The sequence below is a fragment of the Microcebus murinus genome, chromosome 19, assembly GCF_040939455.1.
Source record: "Microcebus murinus isolate Inina chromosome 19, M.murinus_Inina_mat1.0, whole genome shotgun sequence".
In the NCBI taxonomy this organism is placed as follows: domain Eukaryota; kingdom Metazoa; phylum Chordata; class Mammalia; order Primates; family Cheirogaleidae; genus Microcebus; species Microcebus murinus.
The window spans coordinates 7,864,004-7,879,430 of NC_134122.1; the positions used below are offsets into that span (position 1 = coordinate 7,864,004).

The window sequence follows — 15,427 nt, forward strand, 5'->3', positions numbered from 1 at the left end:
CACAATGCCAGGCAAGCTCTAAAGCACGAAGAGCTTCCGTTTCCTCATCTGTAAAGCAGGCACATTGTCCTCCCACTTCATAAGGATGTCCTGGAATTTAAATAAGGCGATGCATGAGAAGCAAAAGCACCGTGCCTGGCACATGGGAGGGATCCTATATGCACACACACGCATATATATATATATATATATATATATATATATATATATATATATATAGTAAGTATAGAGGAGAGAAGATGAAAAGGAGAAACATTTAAAAAGGTGCTACGAATGAAAAGGGGGAAACAGGAGAGGAAGATGAGGTTGAAGAGTAAAAAGGAGAAGAGGACTGGGGGATGAGACGACACAGCGTGGGCAGAGCAGGTGAGGACAAGAGAAGCGTCACTTCAACCCCAGAGATGGTTCTATTTAAGTTGCAAATTAAGGTGAACTTTTATTAATCTGGCGCAGAGCGGAGACTGCGCCTGCTTAGCGCACATCAAGACCTGTCAAAACAGAATCGATCGTATTCCCTCTGAGCAGCGGTCGGCATCTGAGTGAAATCAAATTGAGGGCTGTATGTTTTGAACTTTAATTTGATTTGACAGCTTATTGGCACTATTCGCATACATGCCGGGAGAGAGCTGCCCCCGCAGCTCTCTCTTCTCCTTTCTCCTCCGGCTCCTACGCACGATTGCTTGACACCACGGGTCAGCGCTTTATTTGTAACGCCAACCTCAAGGAAAACACCTCGTCGGAAAAGCTAAGAGCCAAGTCCAGACCTGTCTGTGTTGACGCAGCCCGCTCCCCTCTCTTCCTGTAATGTGAGTGTCACCAGAAACGAGCCTCAGGCCCTTAAATAGGATGCAGGCACGCCGGACACCAGGAGAGGTGACAGGGTTGGGGGAGAGAAGAGAGTCGGCGCTCTCTGAGACTACCCTCATCGTTTCGGGCAGGAAAGTTTTTGCTGGCTGTAAAGAAACACCTGAGTGGCTTAATCACAAAATTGTCCAGCTTCGTTGATACCATCTTCTGTAAGATAGGAAGGTCGGTGGTATAATTTGGTCAAACAAACACGTTTGTCCACCTGTGCTATGATGTGTCACACAGGTTGGGGAGAATGTCGAGCTCATTTAATTCTTCATTCGTTCGACATGGATTTTTTTTTGAGGACCTACTAAGTGCTGGCACGAGCCTGGGAAAACAACTGTGAATAAAACAGAACGCCTCCTGTCTTTCTGGAACTATCAGTCCGTGCAGGACAAGGACCACACCAACAATCCTAAATATGCAAACAGATAAAGAGATATACAAGCTTTTCCTTTTGGAACATGTTGTATCAACCCTTTTTCTTTACACTTATCTTAGAAAACTCAAACACAACCTTCAAAAGAGGCTGGGTAGTTCACCGGGTAAGAGAATGGCTTTTGAAGTCAAATAGAACTAAGTGCTAATCCTGGCTTCAACAGTTAGCTGAGTAGCCTTGGGAAAGTCACTTAACCTCTCTGAGCTTCATTTTCTCCATGTGTAAAATGTAGAGAGCAACAGGGTATGCCTTTGAGGACTGTAGTGAGGTTGGAATGAGCCAAAAATGTACCTAAAACATGGCACACAGAACCTAGCATGACATGTAACATACGTGGCAGCTGCCATTATTTTTTTATTGCTGTCGTTGCTAGCATTAAAGATGTTCATGGGTGGATAAAGAAAATGTGGTATTTATATACCCTGGAGTACTACTCAGTCATAAAAAGGAATGGAATAATGTCATGTGCTGCAATGTGGAGGGAACTGGGGGCCACTATCCTAAGGGAAGTATCTCAGGAATGGAAAACCAGAAACCACATGTTCTCACTAATAAGTGGGAGCTAATAGATGGGGACATGTGGGCACAGAGTGACATAAAGGACATGAGAAACTAAGGAGGGGGGAGGATAGGATCAAAACTTACCTACTGGGTACAATGAACACTACTCTGGTGATGGGCACACCAAAAGCCCTGACTTAAGCATTATATAAGACATCCATGTGATGAAAACACTTGCACCAAATTAATTAATATTTTTAAATAGAAAAAGAGGGAATTTTAAAAAAATAGCAAATACACCCTCAGAGAAACAGAGTTGCGGAGTTGTCAAGAGTGTGAACTCTGGAGACAGCCACCCTGGCTTAAAATCCAGCTGTGCCACATGGGTAAATGGCTTCACGTGTCTCCCCCTTAATTTCATCATCTGAAAACTGGGGTGATGATAGTGGTATAACTCATAGGATTGCTGAGAGGACTAAAGAAGTTAATATATGTAAAGCCTGCAGAGGAATGCCCAAGACTGTGTGTTGCTATTTTGTCATCAATGGGGAAGAAAATCCTATTTAAGGGGAGTTCATATTATCCTGTGTTTTAACTTCATAAAAGTTTATCTTGATACTAGCTTTAGTCTGATTTGGACACAGTTTTTTCCACATCAGTGATTTTAGACATAAATCATGCTTTTCCCCACGTTTCCCCAAGGGTTCTATAATAGCCTTTGCTATTGTAGCTGTCCATCATCCATTACCAGTGTTTTGGCTACAGCATATTAACTTTTCCCTTGGAGAGATGTCTGCTTCCAATTTCAAGAATAGGTACATGTCCTTTATTTCTCAAATCAGTACATGCAGTCCGCCCAGCTACAGCAATTGGCTCGGGAATGTGCATGTGACCTAAGCTGAGCCAATGAGAGTTTCCCCTGGGACTTTTGCTGGGACTAGGAAGATAGGGTCGTCATGAGAGAATAACCTCTCTGAGAATGAATATTGAGCTAAGAAATAGAAAGAAGAGAGAAATAAGGTGGTGATGGCATTTCTTGTGCTCTTGTAACAGTAAATGTTGATATTCATTGGGCACTTATTATGTATTAGGCATTATTCTGAGCACTATTTTAATTCTAATAAACTCTCTATACAAAAGAGAAAGTTATGAACAGACTGGTTTTTTTTTTTTAAATCTCTATCATGAATTTTTTTTGTACTTAAAAACAGCACCCAACTCACTCAAATAGGCTGTGTGAGAGGAGGAAAAAAATCTTTACCTTCACAACAAACTGAATTTTAGTGATAAACCTTTGAGTGTTTTCAGCAAATATACTGAAGTTGTGAGGACAAAGAAAAATAATTGGCCCCTGATGGAGAAAAGTGATTTTGCTAAAAGAAATATAAAAAGAGGAAATTAACTTTGTAATGATTTTTCCCATCCTTATTAATAAAATTTAAATATAGTGCTTTTAGGAAGCTAATTGCTCTTCAGCTCCTAGAAAGAGTTTTGTGAAAGGGCAGTGATTACTTATCAAAATGTTCAGCCAATATTTTCTCAGAGTAGAGATAATTTCCTCTCCAGAAATTGTATGTCTCAAGTTAATATCCACCCCTCATGTCTGGATGAATTCAGAGAGATGTCACAGAGACTGCAAAAGGCTGGAAGAAATTAGGTTAATAGATGTACGTATCTCTTCTTTCAAAGGGATGTGAGCATTTGATCTTATTTGATCTATTTATGAGATGCTTATAAGAGACAATTAAGTCAACCTCACGACTGGTCTCCTGGTCTCCAAAGCCACCTCCTAAAAACATATATCTAAACACCAAAATTATAAATCGACCTCTACCCATATCCTTCCATGACCCATAGCACCTACAGAACCAAATCCAGACTCCCCTTTACGATAAAATCCCTCGATATAATAGCGGTCCAATCAACCTCACTATTCTCTCTGTATCTGGCATTTACTATTTCTCTCTCTCTCTCTCTCTCTCTCGTTCTCTCTGACATACAGCCTATACATAGTCTCACACTAAAACACATACATGTATGCCATGCACACACAGACCCATCTATACATACTCACAATTAAACATGCACACACCTACACACATGTCTACAAATGCCAAATACCTATGCATCTGTACACGACCCTATACATAAACACACACCTATATACTCGTGCACTCATACCTACTCAGACTCACGGTATACACACACATCCACTCACAGCCACAGCCACCTGCACAACTACACATATACACTTGCCTAACACCATACACTCACACCTCTTCACACACACCCAATGCACACACAGACACGCACGCTCCATACTAAGCTACAGTGATGCATATACTTTTGACAAAACACACCCTGAACAACGCCCACCTCCCTGCCTACATGATTTCTTCTGCTGGGAATGCTTCTCCTTCACATCTCCCTCTGCTGAGACCTGACCCACTCTTTTCAGGCCTAGCTCAAATGCCAGTTCTCCCTGGAGACTAATTCTCCATCTGGAATTCATTTTTGGATTCTCTGTGCCTCTAGAACATTCTCTTTTTTCACCCTCGCTTATTCACTCATGAAGTCAACACACACGTGTCCAGTGCTCTCTGCCGTATCCGGCATTGCAGGAGGTCCTGGGGCTACAGTGGTCAACAGTCCTCAGAGAGAGACTGTGCCTGTCTTCAGAGTTTCCAGTCTGGTTGGAGAGAAGATGTCAAAGCTTAAAAGCAATAAAGTGAGATAAACAATGTGTTGAGGGTAAGCACAGGATGATACTGAAGAAGAGAGCTTCCTACACTGGAAGGGAATCGAAAGATGTGACTTCTAACTATGAACCAAAAGACATCTGCACTAGAATGTTTATAGCAGCACAATTCACAAGTGCAAAGATGTGGAAATAACCCAAGTGCCCATCAATCCATGGGTGGATTAAGAAAATGCGGTATATGTGTACCATGGAGTACTACTCAGCCACAAAAAGCAATGGTGATATAGCAGCTTTTGTATTATCCTGGATGGAGTTGGAGCCCATTCTTCCAAGTGAAGTATCCCAAGAATGGAAAAACAAGCACCACATGTACTCACCAGCAAATTGGCACTAATTGATCAACACTTATGTGCACATATGGAGGGAACATTCATCGGGTGTCGGGCAGGTGTGGGGAGGAGGGGACAAGCACATTCACACCTAATGGGTGCGGTGTGCACCGTCTGGGGTATAGACACGCTTGTAGCTCTGACTTGGGTGGGGCAAAGGTAATATGTGTAACCTAAACATTTGTACCCCTGTAATATTCTGAAATTAAAAACAAAAAATATGAACCAGGCCAGGAAAGTTGGCATGTGTCTTATTAAGGGGTTTTACCTTTATCCCACGAACAACTGAAGTGTGGAGACTTTTAATCTTCTCTAATTTGAGTGATGTTATCCCTCCCCTGATTAGAAGAAGAGTACTAGAACACTTCTTCCCAGTGCAGTGCAGTGAAAGGGTTTGTGGCTATAAGATACTGAAGGTGGAGTGAGGGACTGGGAGGCAGCTGTGTGCATCTGCATGACAGAGGGCCACAGTGGTTAGGACTGGAGTGACCTCATGATCTCAGAGGGTTAAGATCAACAGAACTGAGAGGCCGACTGTGTCGTGGTCGGGGGTGAGGGCCCAGGTTACCTTGAGTTATGGTTCTGTAGAATCTCCCGGCTGGCCAGTCTTCCCCAACCAGGCGACCCACGTGTTCACCCGCAACCCAGTTTGACAAATATTTGCGGAACTGAGCTCAATTCTGACTGCAGCCTGCCATCCATTTTTACTTAGAATTCCAAGTTAAAAGGGGAAAGTTGCCTGTTTACTCAGCTCCTTCCTTGGAGACAAGACAACAGGAATTGCAAAATTAAAAATCAGAGAGGAAATTTATTAAAACCGACAGTGGAGGCAGAGTTCAGGCTGCCTGTGCTCCAGCTCGACCCGGCCCGGTTAGCTCACTGGGTGATTTCATAACCACGGGGAAAACAGGCTTTAAAACAAACACTTCACTAGTGCAAACCGTCGGAGAACATTTCACTCCAGATAATAAGCAGTGATTTACTCCCAAGCTGGAGAAAAATATGAGTAATTAACTCTTCAGGAAGAGGAACTGAAGGAGGAAGAACAAAGCAGATGGGAGGCAGATTTCTCTCCACCTGAAGGGAAGTCTTCCAAAGGACATGAGAAGAATGACCATGAAGGAAATTTGAGATGATTCAGTGTCCATATTTTGCATTAAGTAGCAACCCCGATTAGCATCACTTCCATCCTTCTGTGCGCACATCTGACTCGCAAGCAAGCTGATTGCAGGTTTACCCATAAGTAATTTTGTGTCTTGGATTGCCGCTTCAAACCATAAGCAGATCGGAAACTACAGCAGAGATATCTGAGCCACTGCGACGGCTTGATGTTAAGTCGAAATAGACTCTGTCTGGAGTACTTTGCAATTGAGTTCAGTGATTTTATTTTTTTTAACCAACACCTACCTGATCTAAAGTTTGTCTGAGACAGCTAGTCTAATGAAAAACCAAATGCCACCTTAGAACTCGGTTTCCCCCTGCACGGTCTACACACAAGAAGTTTCCGAGAAAAAAATTGCTGAAAAGCAGCTGTGGGTCAAATCTACTCTGTCTTCAAGGCAATAGCCATTGGCAGAGGGAAACTAAGAATTGCTTTTTTAAATACCGAGGTAAAATGCCTGCTCCCTTTAAATGTGCTATTTTAAATGCAGCGATGGAGGGCAGTGGGATTAAGGAACTTTAGCATGAGTAAGAACCTTTTCTTGGAAGCTGATTAAGAATGCAGACTCCTGGCTCTCTGGAGTGTCAGTAGATTAGGGACTAGGTCTAAGAACCTGACTTTTCGCGTAGCACCCCAAGTCATTCTGCTCTGAGCGGTCCGAAGAGAATCATGCGTATGGCTACAGGCAGGATGAAATGCAGCAAAAGAAAAGGATGGGAATCTTTCTTCTTAGGTTACTTATGTAACCAGTGGCAATTGCTGGCAGATCTAAATGAGTTTAATCAGCTATTAGAGCCTTAATTAAATTCCTCTCAGTTGAAATTTCAGAATTGCCTAATTGTTACACAGCTCATATTGGAGCAGGTTTTTCTCCCATAATAACTGCTCTCGGGATAATCTAATATCTTCACGGATAACAGCGTCGACCGTCTCGGAGCCCAGGACTGATCTGGCAATTCATGAAGACGTGTTTTGATCTTTGTTACTTCCACGCACAACCCGCCTATCTGCCTCCATTCTCCTCTTGACGCCCAGCCAACGGGAGAAGAGCTCGGTGTTTGTTCAGCCTCACATTTAAAAGCGAAAAATCTTCAGAACAGTGAGCTGTCATTTTCTTCAGGAGTTCATTTATAATCTTCAGTCCCCCCAGAGCTCCTCTGTTCCCAGATCCCTGGAGATGGATAAAAGTCCTATTTCTTTGGTTTTCTTTTAATTCTTTGTGTGCTCTTAAAAGTGATGAGTTCTGGCAATTAGCTAACCAGCTAATAGTGTTTTCTCTCTCTTCTTTGGTTCCACATTGGAAAGATATAACATCAGAGATGTGAAAAATCAGCAAAAATAAGAAGGAGCTCTTTCATAATCGCTAATTAATTTTTTGAATGTGCTTTTTGGGAGTCTTTCATTGTGCAACTTCTCTATCATCCGGTCCTCCGTGGGCTGTGCTAATAATTATTAAATAATTCACACGCATAACCACTGGCATTTATTGAGGTTCTGTGATCACCCCAACAGGCATTTTCTCATTTCACCCTCACAGTCCTATAAGAAAAAAGGCCATTGTTATCCTCATTTTACAGATTGGGAAACCGGGAACTTAAGTGACTTGCCAAAGACCAAAACAGCAAGAGAGAGGACCTGGAATCTGAGCTCCAGCCACCTCGGACTCCAGGGCCCGGGCCATCACCACTGCCTGATAGTCCCAAAGCTGGCCTCATTTTGCTTTGAGAAATGCTAAGGCAAACATGAGGCATTTACTTTGTTGAGGGACTATTCCACGGGTCAGTTGGGAAGAGAGTAATGAGCACCCTGCAGCTGACGGCACAGTGTCCTGGGAGCTGGAACACCTGGGCTGTGGCTCCCAACTGGAATAATAGCCTCCCCCTTCAAGAAGGACAAAGTTTCCCTCCCCCGTGAAGTACAGGAAGTAGGGGGAGAGCAGCCAGAGGTGGTCTTGTCGTTCGCTGTTCTGCATGACAGTTTTGTTTCCTTAGTTCGCCTGTGAATTGATTTTTCTAAGGACCTTGAATTCGAGCATGGAAAATGCCTCTCACAGCAGAGCTGCAGTGAGCCCTACTTTGCAGGCTGGAGTTTGGATTCCACTGCCACTAACACGGACATCCAAAAGGTGATTCGAATAATAGATGGGGGCGGGGGGGGGTGATCAACTGTTCAAATGTGAACCGTGTGACAATTAGATAATTTAGGGGATTTCAACCAAGAGAAACGTAATTAAGTCTCTAACAGCTGATTAGACTTCTTCTTTGCCTCTGTGGCAATCTCCATCCATTACATAAGGGGCCTTGGAAGGGAGAATTCCATCTTCCTTTCGTATCGTGTTGTGTTTGAGATACTGCCGGCCAAGACGACACAATGGTGTTTACATTGCTGCATCTGTTATTACTGAAACCCAAACATAAACTCGGTTGTAGTCCACAAAGAGCGGCTGCCTTGAAGAAGAAAACCAGAATGCACACAGGTCTGCAAAAACGGTGCAGGAGGAGATGTGAAGGCAATTAAGACAATCACAGAAACTGGAATTGGGAGGTAGGGAAGATTAAGCACATAGCATCGGCTGAGAACTTGACCTAAGGTAGTCTTCTATTACAATATCAGTGCTAACTATGAGTATTACTAATACCTCCACAATGACAATTTAGAAATATGCTAAAGGTTTTCTTTTGACCTTCTAATGTACTTTTTCTGGGTAAATTTCAAAGATCAGCCTAGCTTCCAATTGTAAGATAAATGAAATGCCATTTGCAATTTGGCAGAGTAAATAGCTCTTTTTTGGGGAGTATTTACCTGAGTGATATTTAGCAGCTCTTGTTCCCTGGGCAGAGGTGCCAGTCAGAGTTAAAGAGTGGTCAAGAGGGGTGTGCTCTGGTCCAGGGCTGAACAAGGACAGGGCCTATCACTTGCTGGGATGATCAATTCATTCTTTCTAGCCTGAAAACTATAAGGCCAAACATGCCTAGAAACAGGACTCCTCCTCTTACTCTATGGCAACTTTATTTTAAAAAATGAAAACCTTATAAAGTGGCAACAGTTATAAGGTTGACTGTGTAACAGTTTATAAAAGGAGATAAGTTCCAGCTAATTAAATGGCAGGCTTAGGAAGCAGGAGGCTTCAATGCATCAAACCCGGCTTACGGGATGTAACAGGCCAAGCGTTGATGGATTTCCTCGCTCAGCATTATGTAAAAGAAGCCGATTCCATTTGGATTTCAGCCCTGAACATTCAAAGTTAACCTCATTGACAGTGTCTGCAGAGTTTTACAATAAGGTTAGAGGACCTGGGAGTATCGATCAGTTGAAAAGCATTTCATCCCCTTGCCTGGAAGAAGTTATTGGGTTGTGGGAGTTGAAGTGCTTGGGACTTGGTGGCAGGTCTCTGATGGGCAATTGTTCTGTCTCTAGGGCAAAATAATAGATTCAAATCTTTGAGATGGATGTTTCTCTCCTTCCAAATGAAAGGGCCAGCCAGGGGTGGATGCCTGGGGCCCTGCTAGTTATTATGAGGATGCTAACCAAATCCCTTGGTGCATGGGCGAAATTCATTGCTATGATGAAATGCACACAGATCAGAATTTCAATTTTCTTTAAATAAGATGGTATTTTGACAATCATTTTTCTTTGCTCAGCCCTGACCCCAAACTACTTTGCTCCAGGCTTGTCTGAGCCCTAAAGTATTCTAACAAGAGGATCCTTTGAAATACCAAAACCAACAGAAGATGTGCTGGTGAGGAGACAGTAATAAGCTTAAAGATAGCTTTGCCCACTGTTAAAAACATGATTATTAGAAGGCAGTGGGGGAAGAGGAGGCTTCCCTTGGGATGGGCCAGATAAGACTCTGTTATTTCAGAAAACTGAGCCTAAGTAACCTAGGACTGTCAATCTGATTTCACTCAAACCAAATTATCCTCATCTCAGACATTAATCAACAATTCCAGAGCCCTGTGGAGCTACTGGGAGAAAGTGAGAACGGCAGTAACCAATCAGGCAGCTATTCACCATTGCTTTCCCTGCAGGATTATCTTGGCAACCTCAGCAATTTAGAAGAACCCTATACTTCTTGGAGTCAGAAGACCCAAGTTCAAGTTCAACTATGATGCTTACTTAGCTGTGTCACCTTAGTTGGGTGAAAACCTTTGAGACTCACATAAATTGCAGCCAAAGGCAGATCCCAACATTCCTGATTATTCTGAGCGCTAAAAATCAATAAGCAAAGCGATTTTCCAGGCTTCCAGTTACTTAGGGTCAGATTATATTGATTTCATTGGTTCATTCGTTCAACATGTATTCATAGAGTGCCTACTATGTGCCCAAGCTGTTCTAACACTGGTGACATGGCAGGGAATGACCGCTAAGCCTGGGGTCATCAAATGACATCCCAAGGGCAAACTGTTTTTGTACAGCCCATGAGCTAAGAATGGGTTTTCCATTTTTAAATGGTTAAAAAAAAATTGAAAGAATAATATTTTGTGATGCAATTATAAAATTACATAAGATTCGAATTTGAGTGCCCATAAATAAAGTTTGATTGGAGCACAGCCATGCTTGTTTCCTTACATATCGTCTATGCTTGCTTTTGCACTAAAACAGTAGAGTTGGGTACTTGCCATAGAGACAGTATGGCCCAGAAAGCCTAAAATATTTACTAGCTAGACCTTTACATAAAGAGTTTGCTGGCCAGGTGAGGTGGCTCACGCCTGTAATCCCAGCACTCTGGGAGGCCAAGGCAGGATGATCACTCGAGACCAGGAGTTCAAGACCAGCCTGGGCAACATAGTGAGCCTTCATCTCTGCAAAAAACTAAAAAATTAAAATAAAAAAAAATAGCAGGGTACAGTGGTGCACACCAAGTCCCAGCTGCTTGGAAGGCTGAGGCAGGAGGATTGCTTAAGCCCAGGAATTTGAGGCTACTATGAGCTATCACGATGCCACCACACTCCAACCTGGGTGACAGAGCAAGACCCTGTCTCTAAAAAAAAAAAAAAAAAAAAATCGCTAACCTCTGCTCTAAGTCCCTGTCTGTAAAGGACTCACTTTCCAGTAAGAAAGATAAAATACAATGTCCTCAGAAGTAAAGCATGAAATAGAAAATGACAATTGCCAAAGGGTCAAAGGTAAGATAAATGCAGGGGGCGTCAGAGGGGAGACAGCAGATCTGCTGAGCGGAGGAGGAAACGACGCAAGGAGTGCCCATCTAGGGGAGCCGTGGGGTCTGCAAAGGAGACCGGACGGGACATTCTGGAAAATCAGGATGGAGGGGAGGAAAAGGGGCTTGTAAGCTGAGAGAATCATTGGACAAACTTTTAGAAGCTGAGCTTAAGGGACATGTCGATGCTCTAGGAGGTTGTGTGAACAACCACACAGTATGCACAGTGGAAGGGACAGAAGGAGGAACAAAGGGAGATGTTGGGACAGGACCTCAGGGGCCTCGGATGCCGGGCTAAAGTCCTCACGTGCACATTGGCATTTGGTTGCATTTGGGTTCAAAGTGGCAACTGGCCTTGGGACCCCTTGATGACTGACTCCACCCTGGGGGACGATATGGGGGACTTCGTCCACGCATGGCTGATATTCTAGAAGTGTCCTGTGTGCAAAGAATCGATGTCATTTCCCTCACAAATACGTTCATACTTGTCGGAGTATTTGGATAAAATTAGAAGTCAGTTTTTTGACTCTCTGTCCATTGGCCACCTGTTCCCATTGGGGGAAATTCACTTAGAACCACATGATTTGAATGATTCTAAATTCAGACGATCCGCAGCTCTCACTGGGCTATTCTCATGTCTCTTCTCAGCATCATTTCGGCCCCTGGCCCCGGGCCCCTCTGTTTCCACCCAATCAGCCTACTCCCCTGTGCCGCCACCTCTTCCCCATTCCAGCCTAGACCTCTTCCTCCAGATTTCATCAACAGATTTCTCGCCAGACCCACAATTTTCCTGCCCCCACTCTGTCTTCCTGTCACACCCACCCGGCGCCACCACCCCCAACTCTGAGTCAACCCAGCCACTTCCTCACCTGTACAGCGAGTACAGGTGGAGAACATCGCATGACCACACAGGTGAATGTCACTTCAAATTTAAGGACTCCCTCTCTGGCTAAAAAAATCTTTCTCTCTTTTCTTAATTGCATCTTTCCCATTCCCTGGAAACTATTTCAAACCTTCACACCTGCCCACCAGACTGCGAGGCTGCCAGCTCCATCCTCACTCCCAGTCGATGAATCTGTGTCTTATTTCAGATTCTATGGACAACCCACATCGCCCACGAGCTTACCTGCCTCTGCACACACGTCTTCCTTCTCCCCTCTTTCAATAATGAAGGAAGCATCTCTCCTCTAGCCCAATGCTAATCCTACTCTTTGTGCTCTGGGCACATCCTCTTCTGCACTCACCTGTCCTCTAAAAATGGGCCTTACAAAGATCTCCATGGCTTGCACCAAATCCAGCAGGTGCATTGCTCATAAGTCTCCCACTGCGTGTGACACTGGGAGCCACTCCTATCTTCCTGCCCTGGAGTGTCACGATACCACCCTCATCCACTTTGGTTGATCCAGCCCTGCCAAAACACAGGCTTCTCTTTCTCTGAGCATGTCTTATACATCGTTCTCCTCCCTCCTGCCCCCAGACGTCCACGCTCAGGCCTCTTCTGCTCTGTCGTCTCCAGTTACAGTCTCTATGTTGACAGCCCCCGATCTGCTGGCTTTCACATGCTCCTCCTCCCTACTGCCTCCGACAAGCCTCAAACTCAGTAGGCTTAGAGTAGAACTCATCTCCTTACCTTCAATCATTAAAAAAAAATACAGTTTCTCTCCCATCTGCCAAATATGAGTTCTTGAAATCCCAATCCTGAAAATATTCGTCTCTCTCCCACCGCCCCCATATCTATTAAATCAATCACCAAGCCTTGATAGCTCTAATCTCTGTTGAGTGTTTTGCATGTCTTTCCTGACTCACAACCCCCACCCCTCACTGGTTTATGCAACAGCTTCCCCGCAGGTCTCCCTGCCCGGGGTAGGTGTTCTCTCCAGCCCATCCTCTAGGCAGCAGCCCGAGCCATCGCTCTAAGCATCTCTGTGCATCTGATCGTTCCACCCTCATGCACAAAGCCTTCTGATGGTTTCTCACGACAGGTGGGATAAAGTGCAAATGCCTGACCATGGTCTAGGTGACCCGGCCCCTCCCCAGGCCTTTCAATCTCCCTGCGTTCGCGACAGCCTCATTTCTGACAACCAACTCCCAGCTCCAGCCCTGCCCCACATCGACTCGTGAATCACACAGAGCTAATCACAGGCTTCTGGGTACACTGGGTTCCTCTCTCAGTGCCAGGTTTCAACACACGCCGCTCACCCCTTCCCACTCTCTGCCTGGCACCCTCCCGATTGTCCCTTAGAACTCAACGTAGAGGGCAGCTCTTCTGCCAGGCAGCCCCTGACCCCACAAAACTGGGTAGGTGGCCACTCTTTGCTCACCTCCTCAAGTACTGCAAGTACCCACATACTCATCTGTCGGCTCTAGCAGGCTCACCGAGGGTGGGGCCGTGTTCTGTTTGCCTTTGCAGAGCCCGGGGCTGCTTACGTAACAGATGCATGACTGCTTCTAGCAAATGGGACAAGCTAATAAGTGAAGGTACCTGTATGACCACCATAACTGTGATCTTCCTGCAGTCAATTACCAACTTTAATTGTTCTCCTCCGGTAATAGGGACTGAGAATTATGTGGATGTTGGCATCGTCTGAACCTGAGCCCAAAGACCCAGCTCTTGTGCCTGCCAGCTGTTTGCCCCTGGCTAACTTTACTTCTTAGACACCAGTTTCCTCATCTGTAATGTGGGCATAATAGGAGTAACCATATGGTAGGATTCTTGTGAGAACTAAACAAAATAATGACTGCAAAGCACTTATTCCCCCCGCTGCCACATAGTTGCTGCTCAACCACTATTAGGTGTTTTATTGTATACATATAGGGATCTTGCAAGGATTGCATTACCTCACCTGTTAACCAGCACCGAGATGCCTGGCTTACAGGCATCATCTGGTCAAGTTCCTTCCCACCTACCACGTGCATGTCCTCACCAGGTCGAATGGGGGACAGTGGCTGCAACTCCAGAGCAGGTAAGAACAAGGTATTGATTTCATCAAAATTCTAGGCCCGGGGCTTGTATACCAAAACGACACTTAGGGAATGTACTTTCTTTTTTTTTCCCCCACTAAGGGGAGACAAATATGCTCTTCACTTACTCCTCTCTACTTTGGATAGAACTGATATTGCCTATTAATATAATTCTGTGCACAGAGAAGGCAGCTCTGCCAAAAGCAGCCTGGTATTATTTTAGTTCTATCAATAAATCCAAAGTCCCGGCAATTATTTTTAATTTCATTTGCTAGTTTGAGGTTCTACACAATTAATGCATGCCATCCATTTCGCGACTATAAATGTAACCCAAGCTTTCTTGGATTCTTATGCCAAAAAGTGAAACCTTATGTGTGTATATCAATACTTGCTAGTGTTCAACGAGTTAAGAAGCTGTATTGGAAAAACATGAAAATAAATAGAAAAAAATAAAATAAAAACTTCAGATAATAGACACACGGGAAGAAGCATCCTGGCCCCAAAAGCCGTGTGTCATTATGTGGATAATAGTATCAAAGTCCCAGAGTCTGTATAGCCCCGTGCGGGTTACAAGTTGCCCCTCGTTTTATTTGGCCATCACAGCAGGGTCACATAGAGGTGAAGGAGATATTATCACAATTTTTCTGAGCAGCAAACGGATGCTCATTCAAGTAACGTCCAAATGTAAGGACAATCCTCACGTCTCTTTTCTGAGGTCACTTTGATCCCAGGCTCTGGGCCCCTCTGTGTTCTCCCAGTCAATCTGCTCATCCTTGCCCCCACGTCTTCCTCGTCCCAACCTAGACCTCTTCATCATCACATCAACAGATGTGTCGCCAGACCCACCCTTTCCTACCTGTCGCGCCCACCTGGCACCACCACGCCCACCTCTGAGTCAGCCCAGCCACTTCCTCACCTGTGCACCACCCATTGCAATCGCACAAGTTACAGCAAATGTGCGCAAGAGTCGGAAACAGCTTCTGTCTCCTGGACCGGCACTCGCTCAGCTGTATGTGTTGCAGTATTTATCCACTTGCGTGGGACTCACAGAGAGAAAGCAAAGGGACAATGATTCTGGAGGATGCTGGTCTTCCAGCTCCTCTGAGAAAAGGGAATGCTGTCTGAAGGCTTCCCGAACATCCACTCAAAATGCAGAAACAAGACAAAACAGCCCTAATCGTTGTCATTTAAAAGTCCAGATTGCACTCTGCCTGCATAATACTTCCCATTCATTAAGCTCTTTCTACTATGGCCCAGGCTCTATGCT

The 15,427-nt window shown here is 44.5% G+C and overlaps 1 protein-coding gene across 4 annotated transcripts in view; it reads right to left on the bottom strand.

Annotated features, from left to right (window-relative positions):
* The window catches only part of GRIN2A (glutamate ionotropic receptor NMDA type subunit 2A), a 399,804-nt gene that overhangs the window by 132,392 nt on the left and 251,985 nt on the right, over window positions 1-15,427 (bottom strand). The window lies entirely within an intron of this gene.